This window comes from Equus quagga, chromosome 8 (assembly GCF_021613505.1).
Source record: "Equus quagga isolate Etosha38 chromosome 8, UCLA_HA_Equagga_1.0, whole genome shotgun sequence".
Classification (NCBI taxonomy): domain Eukaryota; kingdom Metazoa; phylum Chordata; class Mammalia; order Perissodactyla; family Equidae; genus Equus; species Equus quagga.
In genome coordinates, this window is record NC_060274.1 from 121,419,415 (window position 1) to 121,440,931 (window position 21,517).

General features: G+C 37.7%; 1 pseudogene; it reads left to right on the forward strand.

Annotated features, from left to right (window-relative positions):
* The first annotated feature begins 16,780 nt into the window (after positions 1-16,780).
* Positions 16,781-17,729, forward strand: LOC124243410 (olfactory receptor 2A12-like; annotated as a pseudogene).
* The last annotated feature ends 3,788 nt before the right edge of the window (positions 17,730-21,517 follow it).

Here is a 21,517-nt window from a genome sequence, read left to right on the forward strand (position 1 = left end):
GAGCCTCTGAAGACCAAACCCTAGTTACAAATCAATAAGTACCAGATACGGATGGTGGCAGAGTGTCTTACAAGGTCATTTAGACCAAACAGCCATCTAATATTAAGCGCTGTGATTTCTCAGATTCTATGTGTCCTTCAGGGTTTGGGACCACAATAGAACCCATTGATGGGGCTCAAATTCAAGGAAAAAAGAAAATTCTTTTCTCCTTCCTTAAGTAGGAAAGGTTTTATTAAAATTCTTAGAGATTTGAGTGAAAATGATTAACTGTAACAGGCGATTCTCTTCTGTAGAGCCAATTCCTAACCATGGGGTTTATCTAGTCCTTTGTTGGATCCCAGTTTTTCCCTCCTTACTTGCTCAAAATCCCTGTTGAATGAAACCTAACGGGCATGAACAGTTTTTAAACATTTACAGTTTTACTTCTGGATTCTCTAGCTATGAAAATGAGATAGTCAAGTTTCACCCTTTTAAAATCAGAAATTTGGGAGTTACAAGTTAGAAGGCAGCAAATCCAAAACAGATTTTTAAGTAGCAAAAAATTGTCGAGATTACATTTTAGAGTCAGTGAAAAAAAGAACAAAGACCTGCATGATCAGGCTCAGTTTTGAGAAGTCTTCACCTGCTTGTCTCTTGTCGGGGAGAGAGGATAAGAGGAAGGCACCTGCAAAGTATTTTCCTCCTTCTTTGGAAGAGTGGCAGAGCATGGGTCAACAACAGGGTATGGCTGTCAAGAAATATGTCAAAGTCAAACATGCAGTAACTTTCCTCCTTAATATGTCATAAGAGTCAAATACTTGCCACACATATTAGCATGTTAACTAAGAGATAAGGGAAAACTGGCTGCACATTCCCGCTGAGTCTATTTGTGTGTATCCTGCATGGTGTAAGCTATGGAGACTATGGTGTGATGGAAAATAACTACTTGAAATGAACTCAGTGAAATGACTGTTGATTATCTCTTTCCGTTAACCCCCCTATATTTATCCCCATCTGAAATATTTGGCTATTTTCCCTCTTAGGAAACTTAGTTGTCTCTCATCCTTGTGCTATGCTCCCCCTTCTGTGACTCACATGACCAGAAGTAACACCACAGTCTGCTCAGTACCATCCCCAAACTTTCTCATCCTGCTGAAACATTAGTATTTCAGAAAGCTCAAGGGCTCTAGTATTCAGAAATTATCTTTGGAACTCTTAGTAACCTTGTTTGTTCCTTATTCGAATCACAAGTGATTTCTGAAAACTCGTGGACTGAACAAAGCCCACTCTCGATTTCCCACATACTTTGTCCCTCTAATTACTTGGCCCTTTGGGTAAAGAAAGCTAACCTCATGCACAGGTGTCCCAAGGAGCTATCCTCTGCTTGCTGAGTGTGATCAGATAGTGTCACTGAATATGCGATGAGAATCATGCTGTGTGTGGAGGGGATTCATCAGAGTGAGGGCAGCTAGCTGCAGATAAAGAGGATGCCAGAGAGCTGGATTAGGCAGGAGAGAAGGCTCTATGGGCATTGGCATATGCTAATCCTTCCTTAGTCTGTGTATCAACTGAGCCTGATAAACCATTTCCACTCCAAGAGATTATTTATGTAAGTTACAACCAGGGGAGGCAAGAAAAGTACAAATGTTCCTTAATTCTTTAGAGTTTACTCTAGAGCTTCAAAAGGTTAGCAAGTCACTTTGTAATATTTCTATCAAAGAAAGAGGAAACCTGCCTTTTTATCCCTAATGAAAAAGGAGAAGCTGGAATATGAACGTGTCACTGTCAAAGTCCTCAGGTATGAAAGAGAGAGACAAGTGATCTCAAAGGGGAAACATAAGGACATGGGACCATCAATGGAATTTGACCACAAACAGATAATATTTTATGAGCCAGTCCTAGGAAGGTGAATGGAGTGGTCCATGATTCTGCTATAACTTATGAAACAGTTAACGTACAGGAGCTTCACCAGCAGAGGGCTAAAAGAAAAAAAAAAAAGGGCAGGAGGTAGCTGATGATTATTCAATGTATTCTCAGGTACCAAATAAGGAAACCCGTTAAAAATCTGATAATGATCTCTTGGAGTTTTGAGTCTTTCATGTCTTAAAAATTAATAATAACTAGCCAAGGGCTTGACAAAAAAAAATCTAGTAATCCCTCATTTTGGGTCAATAATTCCCCTTAAAGTCCCAGGAAGATATTGATTACAAATAGAAACAGCCATGGTGAGCATATCACATTTCAGTATCATCTTCATGTTTGCCCAAGTGCCTCTCTCTGGGAGCAAATGAACTACTTTGCCAATAACCTTGCATTTCCCAGTCCAATCCTCATTACCTAGTTTCTCCATCTGTCTAAAGGGAGCGTAAATTCAAGTCTGCCCTAATTCATTAGAGGGAGGGAAGTAGGGAGGGTATAGAGTAAGGAATAATGCCAAGAATAAAAGGAATGATTTTAACCCAAAAAAGGTTAAAAAGTAAAATTAATAAAATTTTTAAAACATTTTTGAAAATTTCATATATAAATAAAAGTTTAAAACAGTTGTTCAAAGGCAAGATGGAGGTGTTCTAACTGACAACAAGAGTAATTTAACAGCACTGCCTGCACCACCTCTCCTTTCTGGATTTGTGATTCAAGTTTCCTAAAGTTAGACATCACAAGTGTTCTTCTCAAAAAAGACGCCACTTGGAAAGCCTGAGATGTCCGAAAGACGTTAATTGGCTAAGTTGCTCTCCCCACCCCATCCCCACTTCCTTATGCATCGCCCACACTTCTTGGAGCAACAGAAAGTTTAGTCAGTTATCCAGATGAAGTTACCGTCTGACCTTCACCATTTAAGAATGAGCCAGTCAACACAAGTCTGTCCTCCAGTCCAGATTCCAGCAGTGGGCAGGTGCTGAGGGGTGCTGTGTGGTACGGAGAACGTGACCAGTACCCTGGGTGTAGTGGCTACACCCGGTGATTCCCATGAATGCAGTCAAAGCCCTGTGGTAAGTGCTTCACTTCTCAGAGGTATCTGAAAGAACTTCCCCTTAGTTTGGCTACCTAAAATGTGTCTTCTTAAAACCAATTGCCAAAATGGGACACTTCTCTCTCCAGTAACCAAATTCAATCCAATTGTCACATGAGCCTAGGAAGAAGCTGTGGGTTAAGGAAACCCTGGTTTCCTGACTCATGATCTTAAGAACCTACTCGACAGCCTCTGAGCATGACTGCCCTACTCCAGGACAGGAGGCCAGCATTGCCCCAGAAGAGCCGGGCCAGGCAAGATGCGGGATTTGGAAAAAGTAACTTTCTTTTCCCTCAGAGATAAAATCTCTGCAGGCCAATTATGCTGTGCTTGTTAGACTTCTGTGACTTCTCCTTCTCTGCATGGTGATTCTCTCACCTTAAACTCTCACCTCAACTTCAGAGAATTTGCAAATGAGTATTTAGTTTTTCCTGACCTAGAAACACGAGAAGAGAATCCATGGCCCTAGTTCCCCTGGAGACATTCTCCTAAGTCTTTGTCGAAGTTTCACCGTGAGGAAGTTGGTAACTTGCCCGTGACTTTCTGTCCGTGTACTCGGGATTGAGGCTATTTGACCCAAAGTGCCCACTCATTCACAGACCACCTGTGGGACCTTTGAGCAATATTTCCTGTGACATGACTCTGAAGTTGTACATGAGCTATGATCAATCTTCTCTTCGCAGCTGATGCAACTATTTTGTGAGACTTTTCCCCATTTTGTCTCACTATTGGAAGGCTCCTTTTAACTGGACACTGTCAAAATATTTAACTATGTGTGTATCTAGATGTCTGCCTTCATATTCCACAAATACTATAAAAATTTATTACCCACTTAAAGCATCTCAAATTATACATCCCTTCTATTGATAGACATCTAGGTTGTTTCTAGTTTGTGGCTATTGAAACCAACACTATGAACATTCTCTCTCTCACACACACACACACACCCATCTTTTTTTTTTTTTTTGAGGAAGATCAGCCCTGAGCTAACATCTGCTGCCAATCCTCCTCTTTTTGCTGAGGAAGACTGGCCCTGAGCTAACATCCATGCCCATCTTCCTCTACTTTATATGTGGGATGCCCACCACAGCATGCCTTGCCAAGCAGTGCCATGTCCACACCTGTGATCCAAACGTGTGGACCTTGGCCTGCCGAAGCAGAACGTGCACACTTAACGGCTGTGCCACTGGGTTGGCCCCCACACGTATCTTGTGTCATATATGTGTGCAATTGCTTACATTATGTGCATGTCCAGCTTTAGTTAATATTGTCAGTTTTGTTGAAACAGTTGTACCGGTTCTGTTCCCGCCAACTATGTATAAGTACTTCTTTGTTCTAACCTTTCTCTACTGTCAGTTTTTCTCATTTTAGCAATGCTATTGGGTATATAATGGTATCTTGTTGTGACTATATTTTACATTACTCTGATGACTAACGAAGTTGTGCACATTTTAAAATATTTATTGGCCATTTGGATATTCAATTTTCTGAGGTGGGTGTTCAATTTCTTGCCCATTTTTCTATTGGGTTATCACTCTTTTTCCTATTGATTTTAGTTCTTTACATATTTTGAATATGAGTCATTTATTGCTTATATGTACCACAAAAATTTTCTTCCAAATTGTGGCTTACTTTTTCATTCTCTTAATGGTGCCCCTGTTAAAGAGATGTACTTAATTTTTTTGTAGTTCTATTTAAATTTTAAAATGTTTCTATTTATCAACTGTTTTTCATATAGTTACTGCTTTTTTGAGTCTTGAGTGAGAAATCTTTGGCTATCCCAAATCATGAAGTTATTCTTCAAAGTTTTCTTCTGGGAACTTTCATCTTTTACTTTTCACATTTAGATCAACAATATATCTGAAATTTATTTCTGTGTATGACATGAGATAGGAGCCCAGATTGGGCATCCACATAGAAAATATCCTTCCTCACTATTCTCCTATGTTGACGTAGATCGAATTTCAACTTATACGTGTACATTGTTTTCTAGATTCTTTTTTCTGACCGATTGGTCTATTTATCCATTGTTGTAATGATATTACATTGTCTTAATTACTATAGACTTATATTAAAACTTGTTTTATCGTAGTGTGAATCTTTCAACTTGACTCTACATTTCAAATTCTTTTGGCTCTTCATGGCCTTTTGAATTTCCAATCTGATTCTAAAATTACCTTGAAAACTTCCAGGAAAAACACTTGCTGAAATTTTTATTGGGATTCCATCTAAAAATAAATTTGGGGAGAAGTGACATTTCTATTCTGTTGAATATGATAGATAGTATCTTTTAAATTATATAAAAATATAATTGGCTTTTACATCTTAAATATATACACGTGAAATGACTTTTGTGCATGGCTAGTGTCATTTCTTCTTTATATATTTGGTGAAGCCATTTAGCCTGAAGTTTTCTGTTTTGTTTTGTTTTTTGAGGAAGACTAGCCCTGAGCTAACCTCTGCTGCCAATCCTCCTCTTTTTGCTGAGGAAGGCTGGCCCTGAGCTAACATCTGTGCCTACCTTCCCCCACTTTATATGTGGGAGGCCTGCCACAGCCTGGTTTGCCAAGTGGTGCCATGCCCGTACCTGGGATCTGAATGGGCGAACCGTAGGCCGCTGAATCAGAACGCGCCAACTTATTTGCTGTGCCGCTGGGAGGGCCCCTGAAGTCTTCTTTGATAGAAAATTCTTAAATATGGATTCAAATTTCTTAGTGTGTATGACTGTTCTGTTTCTTCATGTGTCCCCTTTGGTAAGTTTATTTTTCCTAGGAATTTGTCTGCTTCATCTAACTTTTCAAATTTATTGTCCTAAATTTGTTGATGTCTTCTTGTATATGTTTAATGTATATAGAATCTAGGAATGTCTCTTTTTCTTTCCCGATATTGTTTGTTTCATTCGTTTCTCTGCCTTTTTTGTATTAGTCTCGGCAATGGATTACGGTTTACTATAAAATATATGTATATATATATATATATTTTTTTTACTGAGGAAGTTCACCCTGAGCTAACATCCATTGCCAATCTTCCTCTATTTTTTTGTATGTAGGACATTGCCATTGCGTGGCTGGTAAGTGGAGTGGGTCCATGCCCTGAATCTGAACCTGCTAACCTGGGCTGTTGAAGGCAAGCAGGTGGAACTTTAACCACTTGGCTGCAGGGCTGGGCCTTATAAAGGATTTTAATATCATCTGATGAAAGGAGAGCAACAAAGGAGTAGTCTCATCCCTTGAAAAATACTATTTAATAGGTAACAGAGATTAGAAAAATATTGCCTCCTTCAAGAAGATAAATCTTAAAACTATGAAAGAAATGAAACATCACAAAAAAATCACCACAAAATATATGTGGAGAACCAGAGAATGCATATCTCCTGTGAGCTATGTCCAGTATACGACAAAGAATTATTGTCCTAGGATGCTGAAAGAACCATAGCTCTTATATCAGAGCCATTTCTAAGGATTTTAGGAAACCCTACAAATAGGATCACTTATACTAAAGACAAGAAAATCTTCTAAATTTTCAAAACAGAAAGAAATACACGTGCTAAGAAAAAATATCAAATCTACCTCACCTCTTTTAGGAGGAATGCTGGGCTGATGAAAAGGATTTGAGCTCAGCAATGTATTTGATGGTGTTATTGGGAATTCTATCAAATATTAAAGAACAAATACTTTCAAATTTGCACAAGACTGTCCAAGCAAAGAAAAATAAAGGATCATATCATTACTCATTGCATGAGGTTAGGACGACTACCATACCAAAAGTTGACTGGGAAAGAAAAGGAAAGGAAAATTACACTTCAATCTGACTCAGGAAGACAGATGGAAAGCTCTCAAACAAAATAATAGGAAACTACATCCATCAGTCTATAAAGCTAACACATCATGACAAACTCAGTTGTATTCAAGAAGGAAAGTTTGGTTTAATATCAGAAAAAAATTGATGTTCTTAACCATGTTAATAAAGTAAAAGGAGAAAAAACCATGTGATCATATTAATAGACACACAGAAGATAATTTTAAATTTAGCATACACTTGGGGCTGGCTCTGTGGCCAAGTGGTTAAGTTCGTGCGCTCCGCTGCAGGCAGCCCAGTGTTTTGTTGGTTCGAATCCTGAGCGCAGACATGGCACTGCTCATCAAGCCACGCTGAGGCAGCGTCCCACATGCCACAACTAGAAAGACCGACAACAAAGAACATACAACTATGTACCAGTGGGCTTTGGGGAGAAAAAGGAAAAAAATAAAGTCTTTAGGAAAAAATAAATAAATTTAGCATACACTCATGATTGAAAAACAGAGAATTTACTAATCTGATAAAATACATACAGAGTAAACATCATATTTATAGCAATTATTTTCAAAGTATTCCCTGTAATTTCAGAAACAAAACAATAATGTTGTTATATTCACCTTTGTTTAACATTATACTAATGGCTGTAGCCAGTGCAAGAATACAGGGAAAAAAACATAATAATATGAGGATTGAAAAGAAAGTAACAGTACAGTTATTTTATTTGCAGATTATACAATTTTCTATATAAAGAATACAAAATAATCTATAGATAAATATGACAACTAATAAAATAATTAGGCATGGTTTTTTGATTAAATAAATCAATATCAAAAGTCATTGTGAATTCAGTTTCTGGTGATAATGGAATAATAGTCATGGTATTTATTCTCCTACTTTAAACAGCTAGAAAACTGAACAACATATATTAAACAATGGTTTTCATACATTGGACAACAGTCAATGCAAGACAGTGATTCCTGAGAGAAGGGAAACAAATGGAGTGACCCATAAGTGCCCCTGCTCACTGCCTAGGGAGAGCTTCCAGTCCACAGGATGAGGAGAGGGAACCCAAACAGAACCCATGCCCATCCTGAGTTGAGAAGACATAATTTGCGACAGAACACCAAAGAGGAGGGAGCTGCAAAGAGAGGGAGCTTTTATTGTCTGAACATGGGTATCCTTCAATCTTCTGCTGATTACTAATCTTTGAGTGTACGTGTGGAACCTGCCAAGGCCAAGGAAAGAACCGCCAGAAAGGAGCAAACAGAGTGATCTCTGGAGGTAACATGGGGCTCAGAACAGCTGATGTTCTCACCGGCCAGAATGGAAAGACCTCCAACACACAAGTCATCGAGTAGAGTCCTCAGAAAGTATAACCTTGCTAAAAGGGCAAATTGACCTTACACTTCAGCTTATTCTGAATCCAACCTAACAACCCTTGAAAGAAAGCCTCAAAAGATCAAACAAATTCCAAGCAAGTTAACTAATTCCCAGAACAAAGTGCAGAAATATTTAAAGGAAAGAAAAATTACTCAACACTCCAAAACATAAAACTCGCAATGTCTATAATCCAATAAAAAAATTTCCAGGCATGCAAAGAGGCAGGAGAATGTCTAGGCCACAGCACAAAGAGAGGAACCAAAACAATTCATAATGAGGAGAAAAGCCCATCAATAGAAATACATACAGAAATGACACAGATGAGATAATTAGCATACAAGCACGTTAAAATAGCCGTTATAAATATACTTCACATATTCAAGAAGATAGAGGAAAATGTAAGCATGATGAGGAAAGAAACCAAAGATATTAAAACACCCAATTCAAACTACAAGATGATGAAAAATAGATTTCTAAATGAAAAATACACTGGATGGAATCAGTAGCAGACTACGCACTGCAGAAGAAGAGACTTGAGAACTTGCAGACATAACAATAGAAACTACCCAAAATGAAAGAGTGAAAAAATACTGAAAAAACTGAATAGTGCTTCAATAAGCTGTGAGTAACATCAAACCTTAAGTCAGAGTCCCGGAAGGAAAAAGAGATATTGGGTCTAGGGGCAGACACAACCAATAGTCAAGAAATATTAACCCCAAATTTCCAAATATGATGAAAAGAATGAAACCACACTTCTGAGCAGCTTAACAAACCCCAAGCATTAAAAAAATAAAGAAAAACATCTCAAAGTACTGTATCAAAATGTTGAAAAGCAACAATAAATAGAAAATTATAAAAGTTGTAAGGGGAAAAAAAAGACACAATATATACAGAGGAACAAAGACAAGATTAACAGAAGAACTGAAAGCAAAAAATGCCAACCCAGAATTCTATGCTCGAGAAAATAAATTAAAAAAAAGAAAAAATGAAAGAAATAAAGATTATTCAGTCATGCAAATGATAAAAGTGTTCATAATCAGCAGGCAAAAGCATTACAAGCAAAATAAAGGACATAAACCTAAGGAAAAATAATTAAGATAAGAGCGGAAACCAATGAAATAAAAAACAGAAAAACAATAGAGAAAATCAAGGAAATCAAAGCTGATTCTCTGAAAGTATCAATAAAATTGATAAACTTCTATCCAGGCTGACCAAGAAAAAAGAGAAAAGACGCAAATTATCAATATAAAAAAAATGGATGTGGTGACATCACTACTGATCCTACAGACATCAAAAGAATAAAGACAAAACCACTAGAACATATTTTATGTCAATACCTTCGACTATTAAATGAAATGGAAAATTTTTTGAAATATTTGTGCTGCCAAAACTCTCACAAGAAGAAAAGTGAACTACCCTCTATCTAAAAGAAATTGAGTTTGTAGTTTAAAACCTTCCCACAAAAAAAAACCACAGGCCAAATAGTTTCACTGGTGAATTGGACCAAACATTTAAGGAAGAAATATTATAAGTTCTACCAAAGTCTTCTACAAAATTGAAACAGAAGTAACTTTCCCCAACTAATTATTTAAGCATTATCCTGATATCAAAACCAGACAAAAACATCACAAATTTTAGGAAAAGAAAACTACAGATCAAAATCGCTCATGGTGACAGATATAAAAAACTTTTAAATATTAGTAAAGTGAATCCAGCTATATAAAAAATAAATATACTATTTCCAACTTGAGTTTACAGTAAAGAACGCAAGTTAGCACACCATTCAATTGATCAACACTCCTCAAAAGTGCGAAGATATGAAAGACGAAGATAGATTGAAACTGTTACAGAATGAAGGAGACTAAAGAGAAATAAAAAGAAAATGCAATGTGGGATACTGGATAGCATTCTAAATTTAAAAAAAGAAGTGGGAAAACTGATGAAATTATATTAAGCACTATAATTCAGCTGAAAAGGAAATTATTTAACATTAATTGCGCCAATGTTAATTTTCTGGTTTTGTTGTCTGTACTATGGTTATGTGATATGTTAACATTAGGGGAAACTTTTTGTACTATATTTGCAAAAATTTCTGTAAGTCTAAAACTAGTTCAAAATAAAACATTAAAAAAAAATCAATCAATGTATGTCACCATATCAGGACTATAGAGATTTAAAAAAATGATTACCTCGATGGATGCAGGAAAAATGTTTGACAAAACTCAATATTCATTAACAATAAACACTAAGGAATCTATAAATGGAAGAGTATTTCCTCAATATGAAAAAGGACATCAACAAAGTTTTAATAATTGACTGCAGTCTTAATGGTGAAAGATTGAATGCTTCCCTTCCAAGATCAGGAACAATCAAGGATGTTCACTCTCAGCACTCCTATTCAATATCGCACTGCAATAAGGAAAGCAAAGAAATAAAAGGAGACTTTATATGGCAAATATGCAAGTGAATGATGCCCAACATCACTAGTCCATTAGGAAATTACAAGTAAAATCATAATGAGATGCCACTACATATCTGTTAGAATGCCTAAAATTTAAAAAACTGCCAATACCAAGCCCAAATGATGATGTGGCGCATATGAAACTCTAATGCACTCCTGGTAGAAATGCAAAATTGTACAGCCACTTAAGAGTTTGGTAGTTTTTTAAAATGTTAAGTAGATACCTTATATTCTAAAAACCCCACTTCTAGGAATTTACCCAAAAGAAATTAAAAGTATGTATCCTGTACCCTAATGTGTATATTGGCTTATTTCATAATTGCCAAAAATTTGGAGACAACTCAATATCCGTCAACTAGTGAATGTATTAACAAATTGTGGTACATCCATACAATGGGGCACTACTCAGCAATAAAAAGAAGTGAACTACTGATAAACGCAACAGTTCGCATTAATCTTGATGGTAATGTTGCAAACGAAATAAGACAGACACAAAAGGCTACATTTGATATGATTACATTTATTTTAACATGCTGGAAAAGGCAAAATTACAAGCATAGAAATGGGATGAATGGCTGCCTGAAGCTGGGGGAGGGAAGAGGGCATTGACCACAAACTGAGACAAGATAACTTTTGGAAATACTGTCTGTCTTGTTTACGGTGGTTGTAAATATTTGTCAAAACTCAGGTAACTAGTTTAAAATGATGAATTTTAATATGTGTAAATTATGCATCAATAAGCATTACTCTAAGAAAGGAAAGTGACAAAGAAAACATAAATAATAGAATGAAAATAATGATATAACTACAAATCTAGCAGACATATAAGAACAATAAGCAAAACTCTGAATAAATTTCAGTCAATAAATTTGAAAACTTAAACCATATGGACAAATATCTGCTAAAATATAACTTATCAAAAGCTGGTAGAGGGGCTGGCTGGTGGCGAGCGGTTAAGTTCGCACGTTCTGCTTCTCAGAGGCCCAGGGTTTGCCAGTTCATATCCCGGGTGCGGACATGGCACCACTTGGAATGCCATGCTGTGGTAGGTGTTCCACATATAAAGTAGAGGAAGATGGGCACGGATGTTAGCTCAGGGCCAGGCTTCCTCAGCAAAAAAGAGGAGGACTGGCAGTAGTTAGCTCAGGGCTAATCTTCCTCCAAAAAAAAAAAAAAAAGAAGCTGGTAGAATATAAAATAGCCTGAAAAAATCCTAGAAGCATTAAAGAAATGGAGTCTGTATTTAATGTTTGCTATAATGCACCAAATTGCCCTCTGAAAGACACGAGGCGTTAGGCTCCCAACATCACTGTATGGTATTACGTATTTTCTCAAGGCCTCAACAAAGCACTAAATATTATGAAAGAATTGTTTTTGAAAATTTAATCCTCAGCATGAAAAATTTTTGTTAAGCTCATCAATGGTTAAAGCAACATGAAAATAATAGTTGTCACCAGTTTGAAGAGGGTTTGGCAAGGGCATTTATACATAATTTTACACAAATGGCAAACTGCTCCAGTTAACAGTTCTGTTTTTCAACTGAGGTCTATCTTAGTAGGTAGGTAAGAACTGGGGCAATATTATCCTGGACTACATTGCAAAAGATATGATTATTCTGAAATGTCAAGTCATATACCTGAGAAAGAAATGTTAGCAAGTTGATTTGTGGCTGTGTATAATACATACCACGTAATAAGGTTTCATTGTCAGACAAGCAAGTAATTATCTGTTTTGGACTGAACTGTGTTCCCTCAAATTTAATATGTTGAAATCATTGCCCCATAGTACCTCAAAATGTGACTTTTTGGAGACATGGTTTTATAAAGGTAATTACGTTAACATGAGGAATTAAAATGGCCCTAATCCATTATAATCCTGTAAAATCCATTATAATCCTCATAAAAGCGGAGGTTAGGACTAGGCATAAAGAGAGGGAAGACCATTGAAGACACACGGAAAAGACAGCCATCTGCAAACCAAGAAGAGAGGCCTCAGAAGAAACCAACCTTGTCAACATCTTGATCTCAAACTAGTAACCCTCAGGACTGGGAGAAAATTAATTTCTATTGTTTATGCAACCCAGTCTGTGGCAGTTTGTTATGGCAGCCCTAGCAAACTCATACATTATCTCAGAGGTGTAAAAGAGAATCAAATAAATATTAGTTAACAGAGTGCCAGGCACTGTCAAAAAGAAGTTAATTACTGGGGCCAGCCTGGTGGCGCAGTGGTTAAGTTCGCACGTTCCACTTTGGCAGCCTGGGGTTTGCCGATTCGTATGCCAGGTGTGGACATGGCACTGCTTGGCAAGCCATTCTGTGGTAGGCATCCCACATAAAGTAGAGGAAGATGGGCATGGATGTTAGCTCAGGGCCAATCTTCGTCAGCAAAACGGGGGAGGATTGGTGGCAGATGTTAACTCAGAGCTAATCTTCCTCAAAAAAAAAAAATTCAATTACCAATATAACATTCAAGCAGCTATGGAAAATTCTCCACTATGGAAAAAGAAAAGAAAAACAGATCGTTTGTTTATTTCAAGTTTGGAACAAAAATTTTCTTTCTTAATTGTAAAAGTCTTTTACTGAGATCTTTTGGAAAAAAAATAACATTACCTCTAGTATCATTACACAAAGTGAATATCTTAGATGTTGTCAGGTTAATTCTCACTTTATAAAAGCACAATAATCACATCAAGATTGTTTATAAATTTACCCAAGCATTGCGTTTCTCTGAGACTCTGAAATAATTATACAGAACTGATGGGGTTCAGGGCAGGCCACTCCAAGATGCGCCACTCAGATATGCGGACTATTTTGAGCTGAAGACAATGAAGACTCGAAAGACTCAGGAAGAGCATCTGACCTTCGCCCCCCAAACTGCCTAAAAGACTTTGACACAGAAGGCCTGTTCCAGGAAGCAGCTCATACCATATGATAGCTATAGTATGATGTAAAATAGGTGTGCGAAAAGGATACCAACAAACCCATTTTTTGGACCTAGCAAAACCTGTTTAACAAACGTTTGCATTCCATCTCTATGTAAATTGTCTTCTCCCCTTTTAAGTCCCAAATCACTATCCCCAACATCCTCCTCTGTAGCTGAGGATACTTAAACAGGTGGCCTCAGCCAGATGGCTGAGTAACTTAGTTTCTTCTGGTTTTCTCCCATGTACATATGCTATTAAATTTTGTTTGATTTTCTCTTGCTAACCTGCCTCTTTGATTATTTAACCAGCCATAAAAACCTTAAGGAAAGGCAGGGGGGAATTCTCCCACTTCCCCAACAACAGTCACGTACTGTGTAATGATGTTTTGGTCAGCGACAGACCACATATACAATGGTGGTCCCATAAGATTAGTACCATATAGCCTAAGTGTGTAGTAGGCTATACCATCTAGGTTTGTGTAAGTACACTCTGTTGTTTGCACAAATGACAAAATCGCCTAACAATGCTTTTCTTAGAACATATCCCTGTCATTAAGTGATACATGACTATATAATCAAAATTTGCCTAAAGAGATTAGAGCCATGTGAAGATAAATACCATTATGGAAAGTATATGTGTGTGTGTGCATGTGTGTGTATGTATATTGTCTTCAATCACCAAACCAGGCTGAAGATGAGCAGATTGAGTTCAAAAGAGCAAAAAGGAATCTCATCCGTGCTAAATCTTTGCTAACTTCATGTTAAAAACACCAGTTAGAATGGGACAGGTGCAGTATGATTTGGCATGACCCTCAGAAACCTAGTTCTAAAGTGTTCTAAACAGACAAGAGTTAGAGATATGAAGGGCTAGAAAAGTTTCCTTATATTTATCTAAGCTCATTTGGTGTGAAGAATAGTTGTATGCCATCTGGGTAGACAGGAAATATGCTTTTCCTTCAAAGATATAGGCATTGGTCAATAGGAAGAACAGAGTAAGGATCTCTGGAAATCCTCTGCTCCATAAAGAAAAAAAGAACACTGACAAATTTGTCAAAATCAACTTTTTAATATCTCTAGAAATTGAAAAAAGGCAACAATCTAGGCAGTGTTAATGCAAGAAAAACTGCTGACCTTGTTAAGAACAGTGAGCTTTGTGGCATTTTATCTTGTTCCATTCCCGTCACCATCAATACAGCTCTGTGGTAGCCTAGAAAACTTACAGCCACACAATCATGGTGAAAACCACCATCTTTGCAGCCTCTGGAGGGAGCAAAACAGGCTTGAAGCTCCTCCAATGCCTCACACTTAGATATCCATCATTATTTTACTACTCTGGTACCCTCCCAGATAATCCTACTCACAAAATTTGTGTTTATTTGACCTGGTTCAGCTCTCTCATTGTGTATTTATGGAAAACAATAAGCAGCATTGTTAAACATCAATGATGCCAGTGGTGCTGATAACAGGCATTACATGTGAAAATATGGCCCCAAACAATCTGACCAAAACTTCAAAGGAAAAGTTGAGGAATGAGATGACCATAGTGGCTTTGAAAGGCTTTGACATGTTCCTGGGCATAGACAGGACCACGTACATGTGCAGGGATGAGTGCATATTCAGGATTATGAGCATCTACAAGGGAAAAATCAGAAGGCTTTAAACTCACATCCCCAGTTGACCTTAAGAGTCTGCACAAGCAGGAAGTGAAGACTGATGCGGAGTGATAACTGCCGCCAGAGCATTGACTTTTGCTCCCCTAATGGCCCTTCTACCTTTCTGGCTGCTCCTTCTCAGTCTCCTTTGCTAGTTCCTCCTCATTCCCCGAATCTGTAAATACTGGCATTTTTCAGAGTTTATTCTTTGTATCTATTTTCTATCCACTTCCTATAGGACCTCTTTATTGATTCTTGAAAATTATGTGGCTGTATTTCTTACCTCAAAGGTCAGTAGTTGATCTGTTTTTATACACTAATTGTCTTTTCATGGCTACCTTCTTATTTTTCTTAATTTCTCAAGCATTTTAGTAAATATTATGCCTTTATTAATCTATTGGAACATCCTAACTGTCCTTATATTACAGTCTTTGGAAGACTGATCTAATTAAATTATATTTAATTTCAACTTGAACGAATTCAAGGCTTCAATTGTTTACTTAGTTTTTCCTCTTTAGCATAAAATTTGTTTGTTTCTAAAACGTGCTTTAGATACACATTTTGAGTGAAAATTTTTTGGTTTTATTATTATTTTGATGTCAATTTGGTTTTTCCACCTTTTCTTCCTGTCCTGTGGTTTTGAGTTTTCATTCATCTTCACCTGGCTCCATGTGCCTTTCATCACAGAATCAGGCCTTATAACAGTGTCCCAGGTTCTAGTGATCTAATGAGAGAGTCAGCAAGCATACTGACTTCTTTATAGTCTCCTTATCCTGCAGCCCAACAGCTGTTTTATACCCCCTTTCATGGGCCCAACCCAAGCCCTTATTTTCAGGCAATCATATTAGTATCCCATAGCTCAAAACTTCCCTTGACTCCAAGATGAGTTTCTCCATGAAGGCTGATTCCACACTCAAAAACAACGATTCTCTGCTTTCATACTTAGAGCATATCATGTTTCTGATTCAGTTCTGAATATGGAAGAATCATTTTATTTTAAGCTCTGGATATATATTTGGGGGATCTGCATTTTATATTTTTATCTCTCATTTCCACGTGTTTGAAGTAGAGGAGGACTTAGGAACTCATCTTGAGTATAAATCTTCACTTTCTTTTTAAGTAAATATACAACCAATAGTGTAAGTGCAATGCCAAAATTGTTAAGTGTGACTAAGCTTCAATTTCTGGAAGAAAATAGGGATTAATGGAGAGAGTGGTAAATGAAGGAGGATCGACTTCTATGTTCTCATTAGCTTCAGCTGACTATTGCTTACGATGAATTTCAAGAAATAGCAAACCTTCTACTCTTTTAAAAGAAGCCAGAGACGTCAATTTTTATGTGAGATCTCCTAATTTTAGAAATTGGTCAATACCTAAAACTTTTAAATTTCTCTCAAAGCCAAATTAGCAGATCAACAACACAGGACTTTGGACTGGACTGGGTCCATGAATTACTAATCTGTGGCCTAGGGCATAAATTCTCACTCTGCATGAGCATATAATTTTTTGCCTTTTCTACCCCTCAGCTCTAAAAATCTCTGTCCTAAGTATAGCATTGTATTTATCTGTTGAAAGAACATGGGAAGCAACCAGACGTGCATCACGGAAGTCATCCTGCTGGGATTCCAGCTTGACCCAGAACTTGAAATTTTCCTCTCTGGGTTCTTCTTGTCATTCTACAGCCTTGCCCTGATGGGAAATGTGATGATTCTGGGGCTCATCTGCCTGGACTCCAGACTGCACACCCCAATGTACTTCTTTCTCTCAAACTTGGCCATCGTGGACATGTCCTATGCCTCCAGCATTTTCCCTAAGATGCTGGCAAACCTTGTAATGCAGAAGAAAACTGTCTCCTTCACTCCACACATCCTTCAGACTTTTCTGTATTTGGCATGTGCTGTCACAGTGTGTGAGTTTGGGGGTGATGTCCTATGATCAGTATGTGGCAATCTGCCATCCCCTGCATTATGCTGTCATCATAAGCTGAAGAGTGTGCACTGTCCTAGCTGCACTTGCTGGCTGTTCAGCTTCCTCTTGGCTCTGATCCATGTCACTCTCATTCTGAGGCTGCCCTTTCGTAGGCCACAAAAAATCAACCACAATCTCTGTCAAATCATGTCAGTATTCAAATAGGCCTGTGCTGACACTAGGCTCAACCAAATTATCCTCTTTGTGGGCTCTGTGTTTGTCTCAGTCAGGCCCCTCTGGTCGGTGCTGGTGTCCTACACACACATCCTGTTTCCCATCCTCAGCATCCAGTCTGGGTATTGCCACAGAAAGGCCTTCTCCACCTCTCCTACCACCTCTGTGTGGTCGGGCTCTTCCTTGGCAGTGCTGTTATCATGTACCTGTCCTCAGATCCAACCATTCTCAAGAACAAAGGAAGAGTCTACTATTGTCTTACAGCCTTTTCAACGCTCTGCAGAATCCCCTGGTCTACAGCTGGAAGAACCCAGAGCTGAACGGTGCCCTGACGAGATCTGTGGGAAGAAGAGATCAGTGTGAGGGATGGTTTGTAGTACCCTGAGTGTGTGAGTTTGTCCGCACAATTCTGGCTCCTTGAATACCTTTTTGGGTCCTTTAATTTAACAAACCCAGTACCCTTGATCTTTAGAGTTCTTATAAGGTTAGAAAATAAATACTCTTAGTGTTTAAGCCATTGATACCAAACCTGAGATAAACATTATGAAACAAAAGCACAGTCTAACCCTATTCATGAACATAAAGGCAAATATGTTACAGAAAATATTAGTAAAACAAGTGTGTAAAACAAAACAATGTTACATGATGATAAAATTTTCATCCCAAACTGCAAGAATTGTTTGACATTAAAACAAACAATGAAAAAACTTTGCCATATTAACAAATTAAAAGATACACATTGTCGGGGCCGGCCCGCTGGCGCAGCAGTTAAGTGCGCACATTCTGCTTTGGTGGCCCAGGGTTCACTGATTCAGATCCTGGGTGTGGACATGGCACAACTCAACAAGCCATGCTGTGGTAGGCATCCCACATATAAAGTAGAGGAAGATGGGCACAGATGTTAGCTCAGGGTTAATCTTCCTCAAAAAAAAAAAAAAAAACAATTAAAAAATTAAAAGTAAAAATAAAGAAACTGAAAAGAACACAAAACATAGAAGCAAATTAATGCCTCTCTACCACTTGATACTTGAGAGATGTGACATGACGGATCCCTGGGGAAAGGAAGGGCTCACAGTAAATAGTGCTGACTGAATAGAGTAACCATAGAGATACTCAGCCCTGCAGAAAACTCAGCTCCTAGTGTTTTCAAGACCTAAGTGTCAAAGGCAAAACTATAAACCTTTTAGAAGATATGAAGGAGAAAGATTTTTAAAATAATATATAGTTTGCCACAAAAGGAAACATTGATATATTTGGTTAGATTGAAATCAAGACTATCTCTTAATCAGTACAGAGCATAAAAAGAATGAAAAGCCAAGACATAGAATCCTCTTCTACCAGCCCTTCTAATGGATCAGGTCGCAAACATCATCTCCTCAAAGACGAGCATATTGCAAAGGTTTGCACTTGTTTTGACTAAGTGACTTTCAACCATTTCACTCCAATTTATCATTTTACCCAAATCACTTTACAAAACAAACAACCTTAAGAATGAAAGCAGAATAGAGTGTAGATTTGGAGCTCTTGTCCTTTTACAACAAAAATTCTATATTTTTCCCTAAAAGTGAGTGGGGAGAGAGGATGGGAAAGAGAGATGGAGACTTTTAAGAAAAAGGTCACATGAGTGCATCTCTCCTATTTACCGCTGGAATATGAGCAAGGGGGATGCAGACTTGATTCTCTTGATCAGTTGGGTCCCTCAGCACCTCTAACCTGAAAGATGCCGGCCACATTACTGGTCTATGCCAAACATTCCGTTAAGGAAGATAGCAATGGTCAGAACTCACTCTTCAACCACAGAGCAAAGCTCAGTGCAATGAACTGATCCCATTAATCAGCCCAAGCAAGGGGAGGCAACTGCTGGAGAAGTCTACTGCTGTAAGAAAGAAAAGCATCCCCACTTGGAGCACATTCGTCCATGGCCCATCAGCAGCGGCAAGGAGTTTGAAAACAAAACTCTTTATTAGGCCATATATTCCTCACCTGACTTTCGAGGCAGGAAGTAGGTATCAATTAAATGCTTACAGCTACAAGTAAAAAGTGTGATGTTTACTAATTACCTGTTTTTGCCTCTGCTTGGATTCTTTGTGCCCATTGCTATGGCCTACCACACATGTCGATCCTCCTCAGCCACCTCAGACAATATATCCATCCCTCAGGAGATTTCCCTTCTCATTCTGTTTGCACTGGTTATTTCCTAGAAATTCCATCTGCCTTTAGATTGTGTTGGACTCCTTAGTTCATTAAACTCACATCTTCCTCTTTCTTGGTTTATTCCCTTGTTTTGATGGAGTATATCCTACAATACTTCTGTATGGTTAAAAACACATACCATAGCAGAACTTACAGTGAAAGTAGTCATCAGCAATAAGAATTTCTCATCATTGCTTATGTTATTTACTTTTTAAAATGACCTATTAAAATTCTATGTGCTAAGTAGACTTAAAATTAAGTAAGACAGGACTCAAGACCTGCAAAGGAGGAATTATTGTCTCAGAGAAGGCAAAATATTTAAAGGATATTTAGGTGCAGCTCTAGGTGTTGTCTTGTGATCTGTAAACATTTTTCTCTCTAAACTGACCTTCATTTAATAAAGGTCCATCACAAATGATGGTGCCCAGTATGCCGTGTAATATTTATTCTTACTAAAATATAAATCAATATAAAAATTAATAACACTCAAACAAAGTATAGGATTTCCCACAGTAAATGTTTTTGCTCTATCCATTTCAAAGATTAAAAGCAAAAAAATGGAGACAAAACATGCTACCTCTTTGATCCACAGTAGGATGTGTTAAATGTCATTATATCATGTTCATCAAAAGAAATTAAGTGGTAATTATGCATATCTAAAGAATATGCACTAAATTTTTATCCTTAGCTCTATCTGAGTGTTGGTGAATGAAATTTATTTTTCTGTAATAATCTTGCTTTGCTAGTAAAAAAAGGAAAATGAACAATAAACACTACGAAAGGTAATAAGTTATTTAAGCACAAGAATGAAATATGTTATAATAAGTACTTCTAGTCTGCCAGAGAAGACCAATTTGGGTTGGTAGGTTGAAGAATCTTCCATGAGTGCTTTAAAGGATCGGTAATATGTCAAATGGGTAATACGAGGAGAAAATGGACTTGAAACAAGGACTAAATTTCAAGTGGAAGAATACTGGAGAGTACGACTTGAATGAAGTAGAGTGCATGTGTTGGCGAATAAGGAGGTAAGAGGAGTGAGAGTCTATTGGAACACAGATTATTTTAAGAAAAGAAATAACCCCAATTTGTCTCCTCTTAAGTACACTTTTTACTATCTCCAATAGATTAAATGTATTAGTTTTATTTTGAAGTGCTCCTTCCACCACAGTTGAAGAACTAAGACTTTCTAGAGAGCTAGATTAAGATACACACTAGGAAGTTAGACCTGGAAGGACTTGACAATCATCAAACATTAACACTTAGTGCAAGAGAGAGAGAGAGAGAGAGAGAGGGAGAGGGAGAGAAAGGGTCATTTTAACTGTAGCACTTAACCCAGGATCAAGAAATAAAGATGTGGCTCAGAAATCTGGAGATGTTGGAAATGGAGGAAACTAAAGAAAGTTAAGGGAGAGGTATATCTAAATTGTCAAGGCAAAAAACTTGTAAGTGAGAAATATGCTGTGATTATTTGGCAAGGACATTGCCTCCATTGGGAGATCACCTATTTAACTGAAATGATGTCTTAACAGGGTCAGGGCAGCACCTCCTCTGAGAGATCCAGAAATTACAGTCTCTCTTCTGCCGTCAAGCAGGAGGAATTATTGAGTGGAACAATTTTAAAACTGGTAAAATACATATGAGAGAAATCAATTTATGACATAATCTTGAATTTTTTTTTTCTGTGCTAGAGTCTTGCATAGTTTAAAGACATCCTGGCCTCACCATATCCCAGGCAAACAAAAACAAATCCCAGACAAACCCAAAAATGCCCATGGGAGACTGACAGCAGAAAATGAATTAACATGGGAAATGCATTCATTGGCTCACCTGCCCACAGGAAAGAAGCAAACTGCTTAAGTCTCTCTGGGGAGAATGTGAGTAGACATAATGCACCTCACTTCTGTTCCCTGAATCATTGTTTGTGTCTGCAGGGAGGGAGGTGGGTTCAAATAATGGTAGGACAGCCCCTTCCTTGCAGAG